At 37.7% G+C, this 17439-nt stretch overlaps 1 protein-coding gene and 1 non-coding gene across 3 annotated transcripts in view; both read left to right on the forward strand.

Annotated features, from left to right (window-relative positions):
- SYT14 (synaptotagmin 14) overlaps positions 1 to 17439 on the forward strand; it is a 201443-nt gene that overhangs the window by 44441 nt on the left and 139563 nt on the right. The window lies entirely within an intron of this gene.
- LOC123928513 lies at positions 16323 to 16429 on the forward strand. Its single transcript, XR_006815727.1, has one exon. It is a non-coding gene; the product is annotated as a U6 spliceosomal RNA (small nuclear RNA).

Here is a 17439-nt window from a genome sequence, read left to right on the forward strand (position 1 = left end):
TTGTCAAACACATATATTGTTGTGAGGTATTTTAAAAATGTGATTAATGTTTAAGTCATAGTCTTTTAAGCCACACAAATTACCCTTCTTAGTATGGATAGGCAGCACCTAACCCATGGACGGCCTTAAGAGAAAAGACTGAGACCCAGCTGAGAAGGAAGGAACAGTGCCTGCGGGCGTCCTCTGACTCAAGACTACAGTATCAACTCTTCCCTGGGTCTCCAGACTGCTGGCTTGTCCGGAAGATCTCATATTTGTCAGCCCCTATAATCAAAATAAAGCTCTCTCTATAAGTATATCCTGTTGGTTCTGTTTCTCTGGAGAACCCTGACTAATACAGACTTTGTTACTGGAGTGGTTCTAAAGGAACAGAGTCTTAAGAATGATTTTTCTGAATTTGTTCTGGGGTTTCTCCAGTTCGTTTCCTAATCTGATTTGATATAAAGCTGTGGACTCTGCTTTCAGTAGTAAAGAGGGGATTGATAGTCCATGTGTGGCATGATGTGGTGACAGTGATATACAAAATCTCACCATTGTATAATCAGATACTTTTAAGAGGTAAGGTTCTGTTATGGTACTGGCATAAAAACAGACACACAAACCAGTGGAACAGAGTAGAGAGCCCAGATATGGACCCTCAACTCTATGGTCAAATAATCTTCGACAAAGCAGGAAAAAATATACAGTGGAAAAAAGACAGTCTCTTCAATAAGTGGTGCTGGGAAAACTGGACAGCGATATGTAGAAGAATGAAACTCGACCATTCTCTTACACCGTACACAAAGATAAACTTGAAATGGATAAAAGACCTCAACGTGAGGCAGGAATCCATCAGAATCCTAGAGGAGAACATAGGCACTAACCTCTTCGATATCAGTAACTTCTTTCAAGATATGTCTCCAAAGGCAAAGGAAACAAAAGCGAAAATGAGCTTTTGGGACTTCATCAAGATCAAAAGCTTCTGCACAGCAAAGGAAACAGTCAACAAAATACAGAGGCAACCCACGGGATGGGAGAAGATATTTGCAAATGACAGTACAGACAAAAGGTTGATATCCAGGATCTATAAAGAACTCCTCAAACTCAACACACACAAAACAGATAATCATATCAAAAAATGGGCAGAAGATATGAACAGACACTTCTCCAATGAAGACATACAAATGGCTATCAGACACATGAAAAAATGTTCATTATCACTGGCCATCAGGGAGACTCAAATTAAAACCACATTGAGATATCACCTGACACCAGTTAGAATGGCCAAAATTAGCAAGACAGGAAACAACGTGTGTTGGAGAGGATGTGGAGAACGGGGAGCCCTCTTACACTGTTGGTGGGAATGCAAGTTGGTGCAGCCACTCTGGAGAACAGTGTGGAGATTCCTGAAGAAATTAAGAATAGAGCTTCCCTATGACCCTGCAATTGCACTACTGGGCATTTACCACAAAGATACAGATGTAGTGAAAAGAAGGGCCATCTGTACCCCAATGTTTATAGCAGCAATGGCCATGGTCGCCAAACTGTGGAAAGAACCAAGATGCCCTTCAGCGGACAAATGGATAAGGAAGATGTGGTCCATATATGCAATGGAGTATTATGCCTCCATCAGAAAGGATGAATACCCAACTTTTGTAGCAACATGGATGGGACTGGAAGAGATTATGCTGAGTGAAAAAAGTCAAGCAGAGAGAGTCAAGTATCATATGGTTTCACTTATTTGTGGAGCATAACAAATAACATGGAGGACATGGGAAGATGAAGAGGAGAAGGGAGTTGAGGGAAACTGGAAGGGGAGATGAACCATGAGAGACTCTGGACTCTGAAAAACAACCTGAGGTTTGAAGGGGCCGGGGGTGGGAGGTTGGGGGAACCAAGTGGTGGGTAATAGGGAGGGCACGTATTGCATGGAGCACTGGATGTGGTGCAAAAACAATGAATATTGTTACGCTGAAAAGAAATATAAAAAAGAAAAAGGAAAAAAAAAGAGGTAAGGTTCTAGGTGACCATTTATTTTGATACCTTGGAACATTTTTGTCGAACTAATGCATATAATGACATTGGCTTATTGCTCCTAAAATGAGCAAAGAAGGGGATGAATTTGGGGATTTGAGCTCTGAATTTAAGTACCACGTAAATTACCGCAGAATTCCTATGTCTTCCCAGAAAGAGATCCCTATCTTTTGTAATCAGAGGCTGAGCTTGCTGAAAACCATATGCAAAGTTACATCCCGTCAGTAGGTGAATTACAGTGCAAATTGGATTCGCAACTTCATAGAATATCTGTTGAAATGAAGGCACCGATTGGCCGGGAATGGGATTCTGAAAATTAGAATGGGGACATATGGGAAAATTTTGATGAGGTTGGGGCATTGAACTCCCACAGTCTACTGAGTCTTCTTTGTTAGTAAAAGCAGCTATTGCACCCTCATCTGAGGAGATTAGCCATGCTTGGCCTGAAGAAACTGCAATGGCCTCCTCTTGAGGTGGTTGCATTTTGAGGTACTCTTCATTCTCCTTAGGGCCCACCCCCACCATCCTGCTTTAGTTCTAGATTTTTCACTAGACTCAAGTCTCAGTAGGCCCCTAAAGGTGAGATACAAAGTGTGACCCATGAGGAGATGCTCTTTTTTTTTTTTTTTTTTTAACAGTGTAAATTTATTTTTTTTTTTTTTCAGCGTAACAGTATTCATTCTTTTTGCACAACACCCAGTGCTCCATGCAAAACGTGCCCTCCCCATCACCCACCACCTGTTCCCCCAACCTCCCACCCCTGACCCTTCAAAACCCTCAGGTTGTTTTTCAGAGTCCATAGTCTCTTATGGTTCGCCTCCCCTCCCCAATGTCCATAGCCCAAAAAAACCCCTTATGATTTTTCTACTTAATATAGACAAATCTAGGGAATGTGCATGGGAATGGATAGAAAGGTGTGAGATAATGGTGGAAGGAACATAAAGTTGAATCATGCTGAATTTTAAATCATGCTGAAATTTTGATACGAATTATAGTAAATCTGTCTATCTGCTTGGGAAAAATTGTTTTTTATTGTGTTGGATTTTCTAAATCATTAACATACTCTCTCCATTTATTTAGATTTTAAAATCATTTAGCATCAGTTTATATCCAAAATATAAGTCCTATATATATTCCGTTAGATTTTTTATTTGTAAGTCGTTCATGTCCTTTGGAATGATTATAAGTGGCATTGTATTTTAAATTTTGGTTTCCACATATTCATTGCTGGAAATGAAAATATAACTGATTCTTCAGTGTTAGTCTTATATCCTGTGACTTTGTCAGACTCAACTATAGTTGTATGTTTTGTTTTAGTTTGGTTTTCATTTGTTTTGGATTTTCTATGTAAAATAATCATGTCATCTACAAATAGGGACAGTTTTATTTTTTCCTTTCCAGTATGTATTGGTAAATTCTATTTGCTTATGTTTTGTGAAAGATTTCTGTGCCTCCTTTCATAAGGGTTATTGACCTATAGTTTTCTTTTTTTAACTGACTTTGTCTGGTTTGGTATTAGAGCAATCCTGGTATAAAACAAATTGAGAAATATTTTCTCCTCTTCTGTTTTCTGGAAAAAATTGTGTAGAAATGGTGTTCATTCTTTAAATGTTTAGTGGTCTCCAATGAAACCTTTCTGGACTTGAAGACGTCTTTCTCAATAGCTTTTTAAATTATGAAACCATTTCTTTAGTAGTTGTAAATCTATTCAAATTATTTATTTTATAATAATGTGTAGTGTGTACTTTTTGAGGAATTGGCCCATTTCACCATGTTGTGAAATTTATAAGGTTGTCTGTAACATGCCTTTTATTGTCCTTTTGATGTCTGCAGGGTATATAGTAATATCCCTTTTCAGTCCTGATAATGGCAATTTGAGCCTTCTCTCATTTTCTTTGTCACTCTTGCTAATTATACTCTTTTATCCAATTAGAATTACACATTTATTTTACCCACTTGACTCTGAATGTATTTGAGTTTTCACCCCTTAATTTATAATATTTTGAGGTGTTCTTTTTGTCCAATTTTGTTATCAGAATCATGCTATCTTTTCATCTTGTGTCCTAGAACGTATTAGAAAACTTTTTTAAAAATTATTTTTATTTAAGGTGGTTTTTGATATTTAAACTGTATATTTTATTCTTATTTCATAGACATTTGGAAAAGTGTGCTGAGGTATACAGAGTATTGGTCTTTAAAATTTTAAGTATCTCTGTGATCACATCCTTGTTCTCCTGTATAGAATTCTGGTTTTTTTTTCTTTTTTTTTGTTTGTTTGTTTTTAGTATTTTGTATTTTTAAACAATATATTGGTTCAGACAATGAGATCTGAGTTAACTAAGGCTTTGTTTGAATCCTGACCGTGCCACTTACAACTCCGTGGGCAAATTATTGGGCAAATTATTCAGTCATCAAGTTTCAGTTTCTTTTTCACAAGGGTAGGGTTGTGAAAGTTGAGTGAAATGCAACCTGTAAAATACTTGGCATAGTGCATGATCAGACTGAGCCATGAATTAGTGTTAGCTTGATTAGATTTGTTAAGGTTTGTGTATTTTCTTTTAGTTCCCTTTTCCCCTATACACAACAATAACTGAAAAAAAAAGTTCTTAGATTCTTCTATCGCTTTTACCTAATTTAATTAATTGATGCTTTCATCTTAATTGTTTCCTCCTCTTTCTTTAGGGCTTTTTTATACCATCTTTTCAAAACTTCTTTAATTGAATGCTTCATCATTTTCATCCTTTTGTGATTAAAAAACAGCACTTAAGACTAGATTATGTTTTCATTCGCTTCCAAAAATGAAGTTTAATTGTTTAGAGTATTTGTGAAATAAAGGAGATGGAATACCATACAAGATCAATGATTCTTCTTTTCACTGAAACTCAGGGAGACTAGAAATTAATGTTTTAAATTTGAGACATCCTAAGATCTCCACTTCAGTTCTGAAAGTGTGCTGTGCTAGCCAGCGGCTTTGCCGTGTTCCTAACTTTAAAGTGAATACTTTTGGGTTGTAATGTATTATCATTCATTTTGTTTGCTATATATTTTTGGTAGATTCTCTGTGTCAACTTTGTCTTGATGTGTTTCTCCCTGCATTGCTGGATTTTTTAACAGGATTTTATTTGTTTATTTGAGACAGAAAGATAAAGAGAATGAGAAAGCATGAGCAGGGGGAGAGGCAGAGGAAGAGGGAGAAGCAGACTCCCCTCTGAGCCAGGAGCCTGATGCGGGGCTTGATCCCAGGATGCTAGGATCATGACCTGAGCCAAAGGCAGACTTTTTTTGTTTTGTTTTGTTTTGTTTTAAGATTTTATTCATTTATTATAAGTCAAGCAGAGAGAGTCAAGTATCATATGGTTTCACTTATTTGTGGAGCATAACAAATGACATGGAGGACATTGGGAGATGGAGAGGAGAATGAAGTTGAGGGAAATTGGAAGGGGAAGCGAACCATAAGAGACTATGGACTCTGAAAAACAACTGAGGGTTTTGAAGGGGCAGGGGTGGGAGGTTAGGGGAACCAGGTGGTGGGTACTAGGGAGGGCACGTATTGCATGGAGCACTGGGTGTTGTGCAAAAACAATGAACACTGTTACACTGAAAAAATAAATAAATTTTAAAAAAAGATTTTATTTATTTATTTGACAGACAGAGATCACAAGTAGGCAGAGAAACAGGCAGAGAGAAAGGAGGAAGTAGGCTCCCTGCTGAGCAGAGAGCCCTATGTGGGGCTGGATCCTGAGCCAAAGGCAGAGGCTTTAACCCACTGAGCCACCCAGGCATCCCCCAAAGGCAGACAGACATTTAACCATCTGAGCCACCCAGGCGCCCCTTGGATTTGGTTTTAATATTAATTTTTTATGTTTATGTTCATAAACCTAGAGATCAACTCTTGCTGTAGTAATTTGATGTAACAATCCATCCCAAATCTCATGTAAAAATAACCATTTATTTTCAGAGACGTGACAGTCCTCTGTCTTCTTATCTTCTCTGGAGCTTATATTCTAGTTGGGGAAGAGAGATGATAAAGAAAGAGCAAAATTAAATTACTTGGTACTTTTGAAGATTGATACAGAAAACAGATAGAGGAAAGGGAGAGGAGTGGGTGGTGATGGATTGTGCTTTTAAATAAGATGGACAAAGTTGCTCTCATTGAGAAGATAACATTTAAACAAAGACTAGGAGGAGATAAAAGAGTTCTTTGTGTGAATAGCTTGGAAAAAGCCATGCAGCCAGAGGTAACACCAGGGAAAAGCAAGCTGGCTCATATTTGAGGAGTATTAAAGCATCCTGTGTGACTGGAGCAGAATGAGCTAGCGGGGAGGTGGTAGGCAGTGAGATCAGATAATAGGCAGGTCATGAAGAAAATGGGGAGCCATCCCAAAGTTATGAGCAGAGGACAGTTAATTCTGAGTTTTGAAGTCTCGGTCTGGATCCTGTGTGAGACTAGACAAAGGACAGGACGGGAAGTAGGCAGGCCAGTTAGGAGCTCTCGCAGAACTGAAAAGATTTATCAGGCATCACCATAACCTCTATAAACTTCCCTGAAGGACTATTCATTATGTTCTGCTTTTATTTGAAACATAATGGACATAAAAAATAGTATTTAAGGGGCGCCTGGATGGCTCAGTGGGTTAAAGCCTCTGCCTTCGGCTCGAGTCATGATCCCAGAGTCCTGGGATCGAGCCCCGCATCGGGTTCTCTGCTCAGCAGGGAGCCTGCTTCCTCCTCTCTCTCTCTGCCTGCCTCTCTGCCTACTTGAAATCTCTGTCAAATAAATAAATAAAATCTTTTTAAAAAATTTTTAAAAAAATAGTATTTAAAGTAAACACCTATGTAAAGAAGTAGAATGCTGCTGTCCTCTGGAAGTCCCAAGTAGTCTTCGCACCCCCTCCCTGTCTGTTCCTGGGGAAGTCACTTCCTTTTTTCTTTATGCTTTTACTGCCTAAGTATTCATCCTTGGAAGATCTAGTTAATTTCTCCTATTTTGAACCTTATATTGGAACCTTGCAGTATGTACTCTTCAGCCTTTTCTCATCCTCACATTTATGTGATTCATTTTGTTGCATGTAACTGGTTCATTCATTTTATGGCTGCATCATATTCTCATGTGTGAATATAGGATCTTCCTCAGTGCACAGTGGCATTACATCCCAGTAAACCCATCATAAGTTGAAAATATTGCAAGTCAAAATGCATTTAGTACACTTAAACTACTGAACATAGCTCACCTAGCCGACCTTAAATATGCTCAGAACACTTAGATTAGCCTGTAGTTGGGCAGAATCATCTAACACAAAGCCTGTTTCATAGTGAAGTGCTGAATATCTCACACAACTTACTGAATCCTGTCCTGAAAGTCAGAAACACATGGTTGTATGTAGTAAGTGGATCCCTTGTATACTCTCATGCTCGTGTGCCACCCCCCGCATCATGGGAAAGCGTTGTACGATTTATCACGAGACCAGAAAAGATCCAAATTCAGAATTCAGAGTGCCGTTTCTATGGAATGCCTCTCACCTTCATAGCATCATAAAGTTGAAAAATCGTAAGTTGAACCACTGTCATCAGGAACGTCTGTACTATGATTCTTCTTTTTTGTTAAAGTATTGTTATTCATCATCCCACTTTGTCTGAAAGCTTTCTAGTTGCTCCACTTTCCTGTGAATACTTGGTATGGAAAGACTTAAATTTTGGTCATTTTGGAATAGTGGTATTGCATCATGGTTTAATTTGCATTTTGCTGGTTAATAATAAAGTTGAAGAACTTTGCATATGTCATTGGCCATTTTTATTTCATCCCTTGTGATAAGTCTGGTCAAGATTTTGGCTATTTTTTTATTAATTATGTATTTATACTTACATATTTATATAATAAATTTATAGGCATTCTTTGTGTATTTTAGACGTGAGCCTTTCCCCCCTCATATGTGTTGCATATCCCATTCTTTGGCTTGCCTTTTCATAATATGGTATTTATTGATGACCAGAAATTCTAAATTTTAATGTGGTCATGTTTATCAATATTTTCCTTTGTAGTTCTTTTTGTATCTTGTTTAATAAGAAATCCTTCTTTACCCTGGGAGTGTGAAGACGGGTCTTTGTACATTTTTCTAAAAGACTTATTAGCAAAAGCCTTTTGCATTTAGATCTTTATTCTACCTGGAATTGATTTGTATGTAAATTCATTTCCCCCCTCATATTTGCAGCTCAGTGTATTGAAAAGATGATTTCTGTCCAGTGTGGTGCAGCCATTTTCCTCATACATCAGAATCCCTGTGTGCATGTATCTGTTTCTGGCCTGTCTGTTCTGTACTCTAGGTCTGTTGTCTATCCCTGTACCACTACCACTTCATTTTAGTTTTAGGTTCTAATTCTTGGTGTTTGATAAAGCATCACCAGATAGGTTTTTTGTTCTGTGCTCACCTTGCAACTTTTCAGTTTCAGCTTTTTAGGTATTCTGATACCAAGAAGATGAGAGTCCTGATTTGACATTCTATAAACATTCTTGTTATTCTAAAGAGTTTTGACAGTGTAAGTTCTAAAAGTTTGTTCATATATCCTATCCCCATTTGAATTTGGCTACTGTGTACCAGAATCTGAAAGACTGATAGATTGTCTCTATGCCTATTTTGATCTTTTTCCTCATATAGGACCTCTAGCCCCTGATAAAAGATAGGCTTTTGACTTCTCTAAAAATGAGGACAAGATATTAGACAGTGATGAACTCATCAAAGGGGAGCCCACATGTGAGCAGGATCCTGAAAAGTATGAAATTCAAATTAGCAAGGTCAAGTGAAGAGAGAAGGGAGGAAGAGAAGTGCAGTTCTATCACGTATGTGGGGAAACTTGGAGTGAAAGAAGAGCCTAGGACGTATTGGAAGTATTATAACACTTTGTGTAAGTCAGTAATACTGTCCTAGAAATTACCATTCCTTGGGAGAAGATATATGCAAATGACATACCTGATAAAAGGTTAGTATCCAAAATACATAAAGAACTTATATAAATCAATACCCCCAAAACAAATAATCCAATTAAAAATGAGCAGAGTTGCCTGGGTGGCTCATTCAGTTTGGTGTCTAGCTCTTGGTTTTGGCTCAGGTTATGATCTCATGGGTTGTGGAATCGAGCTCCACTTCAGTCTCCCTGCTCAGAGATGAGTCTCTTTGAAGATTCTCACCTTCTGCCAGCCCCCCACAGTTTCTCTGTCAAATAAATAAAAAATTTTTTTAAATGAGCAGAAAACATGAACAGACCTTTCCCCAAAGAAGACATCCTGACGGCCAACAGGCACATGAAAAGATGTTCAACATCACTCCTCATCAAGGAAGTGCAGATCAAAACTACAGTGAGATAGCGCCTCACACCTGTCGGAAGGGCTAAAATAAAAAATGTAAGAGATAAGTGTTGGCAAGGATGTGGAAGAAAGGAACCTTCTTGCACTCTTGGTGAGAACTGGTGCAGCCACTGTGGAAGACAGTATGGAGGTTCCTCAAAGGTTAAAAATAGAACTACCCTATGATCCAGCAATACCACTACTGGGTATTTACCCCAAAACTACAAAAACACTAATTCAGAGGAATAAATGCACCCCTATGTTTACTTTTTTTTTAAAGATTTTATTTATATATTTATTTGACAACGGGAGAGAGAGATCACAAGTAGGCAGAGAGGCAGGCAGAGAGAGAGAGAGGGAAGAAGGCTCCCTGCCGAGCAGAGAGCCCAATGTGGGACTCGATCCCAGGACCCCTGAGATCATGACCTGAGCCGAAGGCAGCGGCTTAACCCACTGAGCCACCCAGGCGCCCCCACCCCTATGTTTATTGCAGCATTATTTACAATAGCCCAAGTGTCCACCAGTAGATGAATGGATAAAGAAGAATGTATAAATATAGAATGTATAAATAAAAAATGTATAAATATAGAATGGAATATTATTCAGCCATAAAAATAATGAAATCTTGCCATTTGAAACAGCATGGATGAAACTAGAGAGTAATGCTAGGAGAAATACACCAGTCAGAGGAAGACAAATACCACAGAATTTCACTCATATGTGTCAGTTAAGAAATGAGACAAATGAATAGAGGGGAAAAAAACAGGCAAACCAAGAAACAGACTCTTCATTATAGAGAACAAACTGATGGTTACAGGAGGGAAGGTGGGCAGGGGGATGGTTTAAATAGGTGATGGGAACTAAAGAGTGCCCTTATGATAAGCAGTGGGTGATGTATGAAGTGTTGAATCACTAAATTATACACCTAAAACTAATATAATAGTCTATTTTAACCATACTGGAGTCAAGATAAAAAAACTTTTTAAAAAAAATTTTGATTTAAAAAAATGTAATATAAAGGATAAATTTTTAAAAATTATCATTCCTGATTTGTAGGGAGTAATCAGCAGTTTATCTTGGACAGTTAGTAAAAGCTATTTTTAGTTTTTGACAGTGATTTTTCAGGGTCTCTGATTGTCTTAACTGTAAAGACTATTTGTCTATAAAACATAGTAAGGAGTTACCACACTATTATATACCCCAGTCCCTTTTATCTCTTGATCTTCCCACTCTAAAGATCGAGGGGGATAATGTGGCAAACTTCATTAATAATTAACCTCAGTCATCCATTTAACTGAAAGATGTGACTTGTCCAAAGTAATATTCTAAAAAATATCAAAGGTAACTAAAATCTAGTTCTCAGAAACATTCTCTTTCCTTTAGGAATATTTCACTGCTTTGAAACGAAAGGCTAAGTAGAATATAGTCTTTATGTGTTGAGAGGAGCAACAAAGGTGGGAAATAATTTTCAAATGACTTTATAAGATTTGACTGTCATTCACCTGAATTTGGAGAAGAATAAAGGGAAGAGGCTTATATAAAAGAGGAAAGAATATGAGGCAGGAGGAATTGATTCCCTCCCTTTAACCTAATGGTCAGAGTTGTTAATAGACTTGACTTGGCCTTTTGGGCTTTGTTTGCAAATAAAGACCTAGGACTTTATTTCATTTAGACTCCCAGCAGCAGGTATTCAAAACTGTGAAACGTTTAGTCATCTTCTAGAATATTCTGTGAAGTGAACCATATTGCATCTATATCCTGTTGTGTTCTATGACATCCAAACCGGTTGCCCCCTAAAATTCAGTAAATATTGCCATATCCTTACAAATACCAGTTTTCTTTATTAATATATTTTCTTTTGTTAACTCAGTGTCATTGACAAATGTTTTTTCTGTGTGTTTTCTACTGCCTTTTGATTTATTCCTTATTTAAAATAGTTTCCAAATCCACTGTGTACTTTTTCTTTTCAGCTTTTCTGAGTTATTATATCCACCTTGGTGTTTTTATACAATTACAATTATCATCTGTCACCAGTAATTTATTTCTGAGTTTTGAAAATTCTCAAAATTTCTTTTTTAATATCTTCACCACAGTAACCTTAGCCATTTGGGATTTATTTAAAAGAGGATCTTCTTAAGTAAATTGTTAATCTCAGTACTATAAATTTTATACTCCTCTAGTCTTTCTTGATAGCCCATTTCAATTCTTAATCCTCACAGCTAAATAGTATTTCTATAATGAACTTTTTAGAGTATCATGAGGGGTCACTTTCTTTTTTATAATTGTGGAGTTCTGCATTATATAGTCCAACTCATCTGTGTATACTAAATTCTTCCATAAACACGTTTTTGCCATTTCTTCTGCAGTATATAGTAATTTCACTTTTGGCATAAGGCTTTTAATATACGTGTAGTGAATTTAATTGTTCCTCTCTGGACTTTTTAGTGTTCTCAGTTATATTTTGAAATTGGAGATCATACTGCTTTAATAGAAATCTGATAGCATAATAGAAAGCTTAATTTTCACCTGTTAAAACATTTGTTCCTGAGACATTTTATTGAGCCGGTATTTTCATTAACCTTTATCAGTGTTTGGCTCCAACTGGGGTAGTAACTTGCAATTATCCATATTGATCTTCATTTTGTTTTGATGTATTACTTCATTCATATATTGAGGTCCCTTGTGTATGTCTGTTTGAGTGAATTAGCAGCTGTGCCCAACCTAGTTTGTAGGACCTTCCACAGAATTAATGAACATATTCTCAGTTCCTTCATTCAGGTTAGGCAAAGGTATTGAGTAACACAGTTTTATAGAGTGATTCTCTTTAAGATGATTATGAGTCCCTGAGTTTGGAATGTAATCTTGCATCCTTTTGTATATATTCATTCTGTCAGCCTATCGAAACCGTCACAGCTGTTGGCTCTTCTCTGACTTCAAGTCGCTGTGCCAGAAAAAGAGAATATTTAGTTAGGGAGTGACTCAAATGGACCCGGTTACCAAAAAGGCAAATGTGATAACCCAGAAAAGTTGGCACAAAGCGAAAAACCAGGTCTAATGCCAATGCTTGCCTGAGAGAGAGCCTTGGACTTTCAAATTTTACATCTAGAATCTAGATCCTACCTGTCAGTTTGTTGGTTAAACTGAAATTTCATTTTAGAGAAACTTGTGAGATTTATTTAAGGAAGCCAGACGTCACATGTGTTTTCCTTGTCTGCATGAGTCATTCTTTCACAGAATGAAATTAACAAGTTATCTGACATATTTTGTTGAGACATACAGATTGCTCCTTAGTATCCTGTGTTTTGTAGATAATTGAAAGTATTTTGATAACTTGTGTTAATATTTTCTTATATAACTGTCATGGTTCTTACAAAACAATAGCTCTTGGCATTGAACCCACAGTCTATATTTCACTTGCTTGCATATCAATCTGATTTTTATAGAAGGAAGATTGTTTACTAAAGCATGTGAGTATACTACTGCCTTTTCAATATATTCATAAGATCAATAAGTAATTTATTATGTTAGATTTTGATGAGTGCCATGAATTTTGTCACTTGAAATAGAAGCATTACTGGAGCAAGTACAGGCAAAGGATTTTAACATTAATACAGGACATTATGTGTATGTTTTTGTATTTACTACTTTGTATATGAGACAGCCTGAAAGGTAGCCTCTAAGAAGAGCCTCTTTCTTCCAGCTTGTTCAGTTGAGGCACCTAGCATGTCAGGCTGTCATCATTTCCCCCTTGGATTACTGCAGTTCCTTTATAAACTGCCTCTTACTAGTCCTTCATTCCTGTCCTGACTTGTACACCAGAATGATCTCACATTTCCATGCTTGAAATATTTTGAGTCCCCATTGCCTTCAGGATAAAGTTCAGAATCCTTAACAATTTTTACAAGATCCTTCATGATTTTGCCCTTGCTTACTCTCCTGCTTTATCTCTTAACTACTTTATACCTTTTATTCTGTTCCCTTAGTTGTGTCATTATCTCTTGCCTCTGGGCCTTTTCACTATAAATACCCCCCCCCCCCCCCCCGCCTTTGTCCCCTTCCTCTTTTGTGTTCTAGATTCTTCATATTTCAGTTTAAGAATCACTTGTCCCAGGAAGTCTTCTCTTTTCTCCCAAGTCAAGGTTGGATGCCCCTTTGTACTTTATTAAGCCTCTAAGTTCAGAAACTACATTTTGTTCTATTCAGGCTTCATTCTTATTGGTTAGAATTAATTGAATATATTAATATATAGTTAGTACTTCCCAGACTTTTCCACTGACAGAAGAGAGAACATCTGTCCCTCATGAATACACAAAGATCCTTGCTAAAAGCATGACGGTTTCTTAAAGTTCTGCATTTATTTTTTAAATTTCAGAAAATTTTATTTTGCTTTATTATCAATTTAATTATATATTTCCCTAAATCTCCAACTAAAATAGACACTACTAAAAGATGTGTCGATGTAGACATTTTATTTTTCAATTTCATCATTCCATTGCTTATCTTTTCTCTTTCTGGTTGGCAGTTTTTTTTCTTCATCTATACGATTAATGCTGATTTTGTTACCGGTGATTGGTAAATTTGCAGCACCACCTCTTATTTTTTGAAATATTTTAAGTTGAGGTTATCATCTACTTTAATGACTTGAGATTTGCATTTACAGGCCCTAAGGACCAAGACTTGGGCTGCTTCCTACTTGATTCCGCCCCAGCACTGCCATCCTTGTTCGGTGGCTGTTCAGTAACACTGTCTGCAGCCAAAAGTACAGAAGTGTATTAGAGCTCTTTCACAAAGCTTTTAGAGTAATTTTCTTTAAAATTTCAAATAGCTTTGCTATCATAATATGTGATGTGTGTGTGTGTGTGTGTGTGTGTGTGTGTGTGTGTGTAAGGGTAGAGATCACTTTGAAAATGGAGCTCTACATTTTTTATTCAGTGTGCATTGAGAATTCAAGTTAAGGATTAAAGAACCCTTAACTTGCAAATTGCTGCATGGAAGTAGGAGCACCATAGGATGTTGAGCCCTTACCACCACTAATTAAAGTGTGTCGGACCTGTTCAGTGGTAATAAAACATTACTGTGGACTTTTGATTGCATACCAGTGTATTCGGATATAGTAAATCCGTGCCTTAAACTGTAGAGTGTTTTTGGAAAAGGCTGGTCTTCTCAAACTGGATCAAATTTAGAGTGAAGAAAGATGTTATTAAGATGATCAAAGGATATTTTAATCACTCCAGGAAGAGAGGTAGAGAGACTGACCTCAGAAAGATAAGGAACTGGGAAATCCCAACATTCATGCCCCAACAAAAACAATGATTAAACAATTACTGATGAAAATAGCTTAGGACAGTTCTAGAGTACAGTGGAGAAGCAGCAGCTGTCCAGTGGAGCACACAAACTAAGAAGAGCCATGTAGAAAAGCATAGGAAGCATTTTACCAGCATCACCCCATCTTCTAGTTCAGCAGAGCTCAACACCAGGAGGGATCTCATCAGCTGTGACCTCCGCTCAGAGGGGAAAAGAAGAGCAGGAAGACTTCAGCAGCTTTCACCACTGCTGGTGAGGAGCCTGGTAGTCCTCACCACTGTCATGGATTCCCTCGGTCTTTGCCACTGGGGACCTCCAAAATTTTGCCAACACCGACCCCAGCTGATGAAGCTGCCTGGAATTTACCCCTCTCTGTTCCCTTAGAGTAGTCACTTCTCTGTCTCTCTCCCAGCCCCCAGGAATAGAGCCACCTCTTTGCTCCTACTGGAGTCACCAATGCCTCCTCCTCCTCCCAACACCTCCCTCACTTCCCTGTCCTGGTGCTGGTGTGTTCATGGCAATTCCACGTGTATGTGGACACTGGCGCTGCGGCTCATCTGCCTGAACCTGCACTGCACTGCACCCTAAGCATTGGCGCTACCATGTATGTGCTAGGCACACCCATGTGTCCTGGACACCAGTCCGACTGCTGTTGTCATGGGTGTCCCAGGGCCAAGAGATACCCTTGACTGCAGCCTTTCCCACTGGGGATACGGACAGCAATATATGAAGTTATCCAGGGAGGAGACAAAGGGTGAATAACGATGAAGAAGTCTATAGGATTTATGAGACACCATCAAGGGAAACAGAATATTCATTGTGGGCGTTCCATATGGAGAAGGGTGGCGGGTGGAGGTGGTACAGCAAGCTTATTTAGAGAAATAATAACGAAAAATGTTTACATCTGAGTAGGGAAATGGACATCCAGATTCATTAAGCTCAAATGTTCCCAAACAGATCAACCCAAAGAAGACTACAGAGACACAGTATAATCAAAGTGTCAAAAGTCAAGGACAGAACATTTTGCATTCAGGAGGAGAAAAGCAACTTGTCAGATAGATGAGCACTCTCTCCCCCCACCATAAGGATGGTCATTAGATTTCTCAGCAGAAACTTCACAGGCCAGGAGAGAGAGTGATGATATATTCAAAGAGCTTAAAGAAAAAAAACTGCCAACAAAGAATACAATACCTGAAAAAGTTATTCTTTAAAACTGAAGACAAGATAACGTTTTTCTTGGATGAACAAACCAAGAGAGTTTCTCATCACAAGATCTACTATATAAAAAATACGTTAGGGAGTCCTTCAGATTGAAACAAGAATTCACTAAAGTATCAACATAAAAATATATGAAAGCATAAATGAACATTTTATTAATGGATACACCATATAAATAGCAAACTCTGACTTTAAGAACACAAATGGAAGTAAAAGTGTAGAGTTTTTTATGCAATTGAAGTTAAATTGTTAACTTAAAATAGAGATTCTACTACATGGTATTTTGTGCTAACTTCAAGCTAACCACAAAGATAAAACCTGTAATAGGTACGCAAAAAATAAAGGAAAAATATTAAAGCAAATTACTGCAAAAATGATCAGAGAGCAAAGGAAGCCAGTAAGAATGGGAGATAGGGACAAAATATCTGTGTAATAAAAAATAATAACAGTGCTCGCTTCGGCAGCACATATACTAAAATTGGAACGATACAGAGAAGATTAGCATGGCCCCTGTGCAAGGATGACATGCAAATTCGTGAAGCGTTCCATATTTTTATGAAATCTTGCCATTTGCGACGACGTGGATGGAACTAGAGCGTATCATGCTTAGTGAAATAAGTCAATCGGAGAAAGACAACTATCATATGATCTCCCTGATATGAGGACATGGAGAAGCAACATGGGGGGTTAGGGGGATAGGAGAAGAATAAATGAAACAAGATGGGATTGGGAGGGAGACAAACCATAAATGACTCTTAATCTCACAAAACAAACTGGGGGTTGCTGGGGGGAGGTGGGATTGGGAGAGGGGGAGGGGGCTATGGACATTGGGGAGGGGAGGCGAACCATAAGAGACTATGGACTCTGAAAAACAACCTGAGGGTTTTTAAGGGTCAGGGGTGGGAGGTTGGGGGAACAGGTGGTGGGTAATAGGGAGGGCACGTTTTTGCATGGAGCACTGGGTGTTGTGCAAAAACAATGAATACTGTTACGCTGAAAAAAATAAAATGGGAAAAAAAATAATAACAAAATTTCCATAGTAAATCTTCACTTGTCAATAATTACTTTTAAGGTAAATGGATTAAACTCACCAGTCAGAAGACATAGAGTGGCTGAGTGAATAAAAAGGCAAGATTTAGCAATATGCTGTTGACAAGTGATTCTCTTTAGATTTAAATGCACACAGAAGGTAAAGAGATGGAAAAATGTGTTTCATGCAAATGGTAAGCAAAAAAAAAAAAAAAAGCAGGAATGACTATACTTACATCAGACAAAATAGACTCTAAAACTTCCTCTGAACACAAATTTCATTATATAATGACAAAAGAGCCTGTTCAACAGAAAGAAATGATCATAAATATACACACACTTGTACATTGATAGTGGGAATATAAATTGGTACAGACATTATGGAAAAACATGTGAATTTTCTTTACAAAATGAAAACTAAAACCACCTTTGATCCAGCAAACCCAATTCTGGTTATATAGCCAAAGGATACATGCCCAGGATCTCTAAAAGACATCAGCACTTCCATGTTCATGTCAGCCTTATTCATAATAGCC

The sequence above is a fragment of the Meles meles genome, chromosome 17 (assembly GCF_922984935.1).
Source record: "Meles meles chromosome 17, mMelMel3.1 paternal haplotype, whole genome shotgun sequence".
NCBI lineage: Eukaryota > Metazoa > Chordata > Mammalia > Carnivora > Mustelidae > Meles > Meles meles.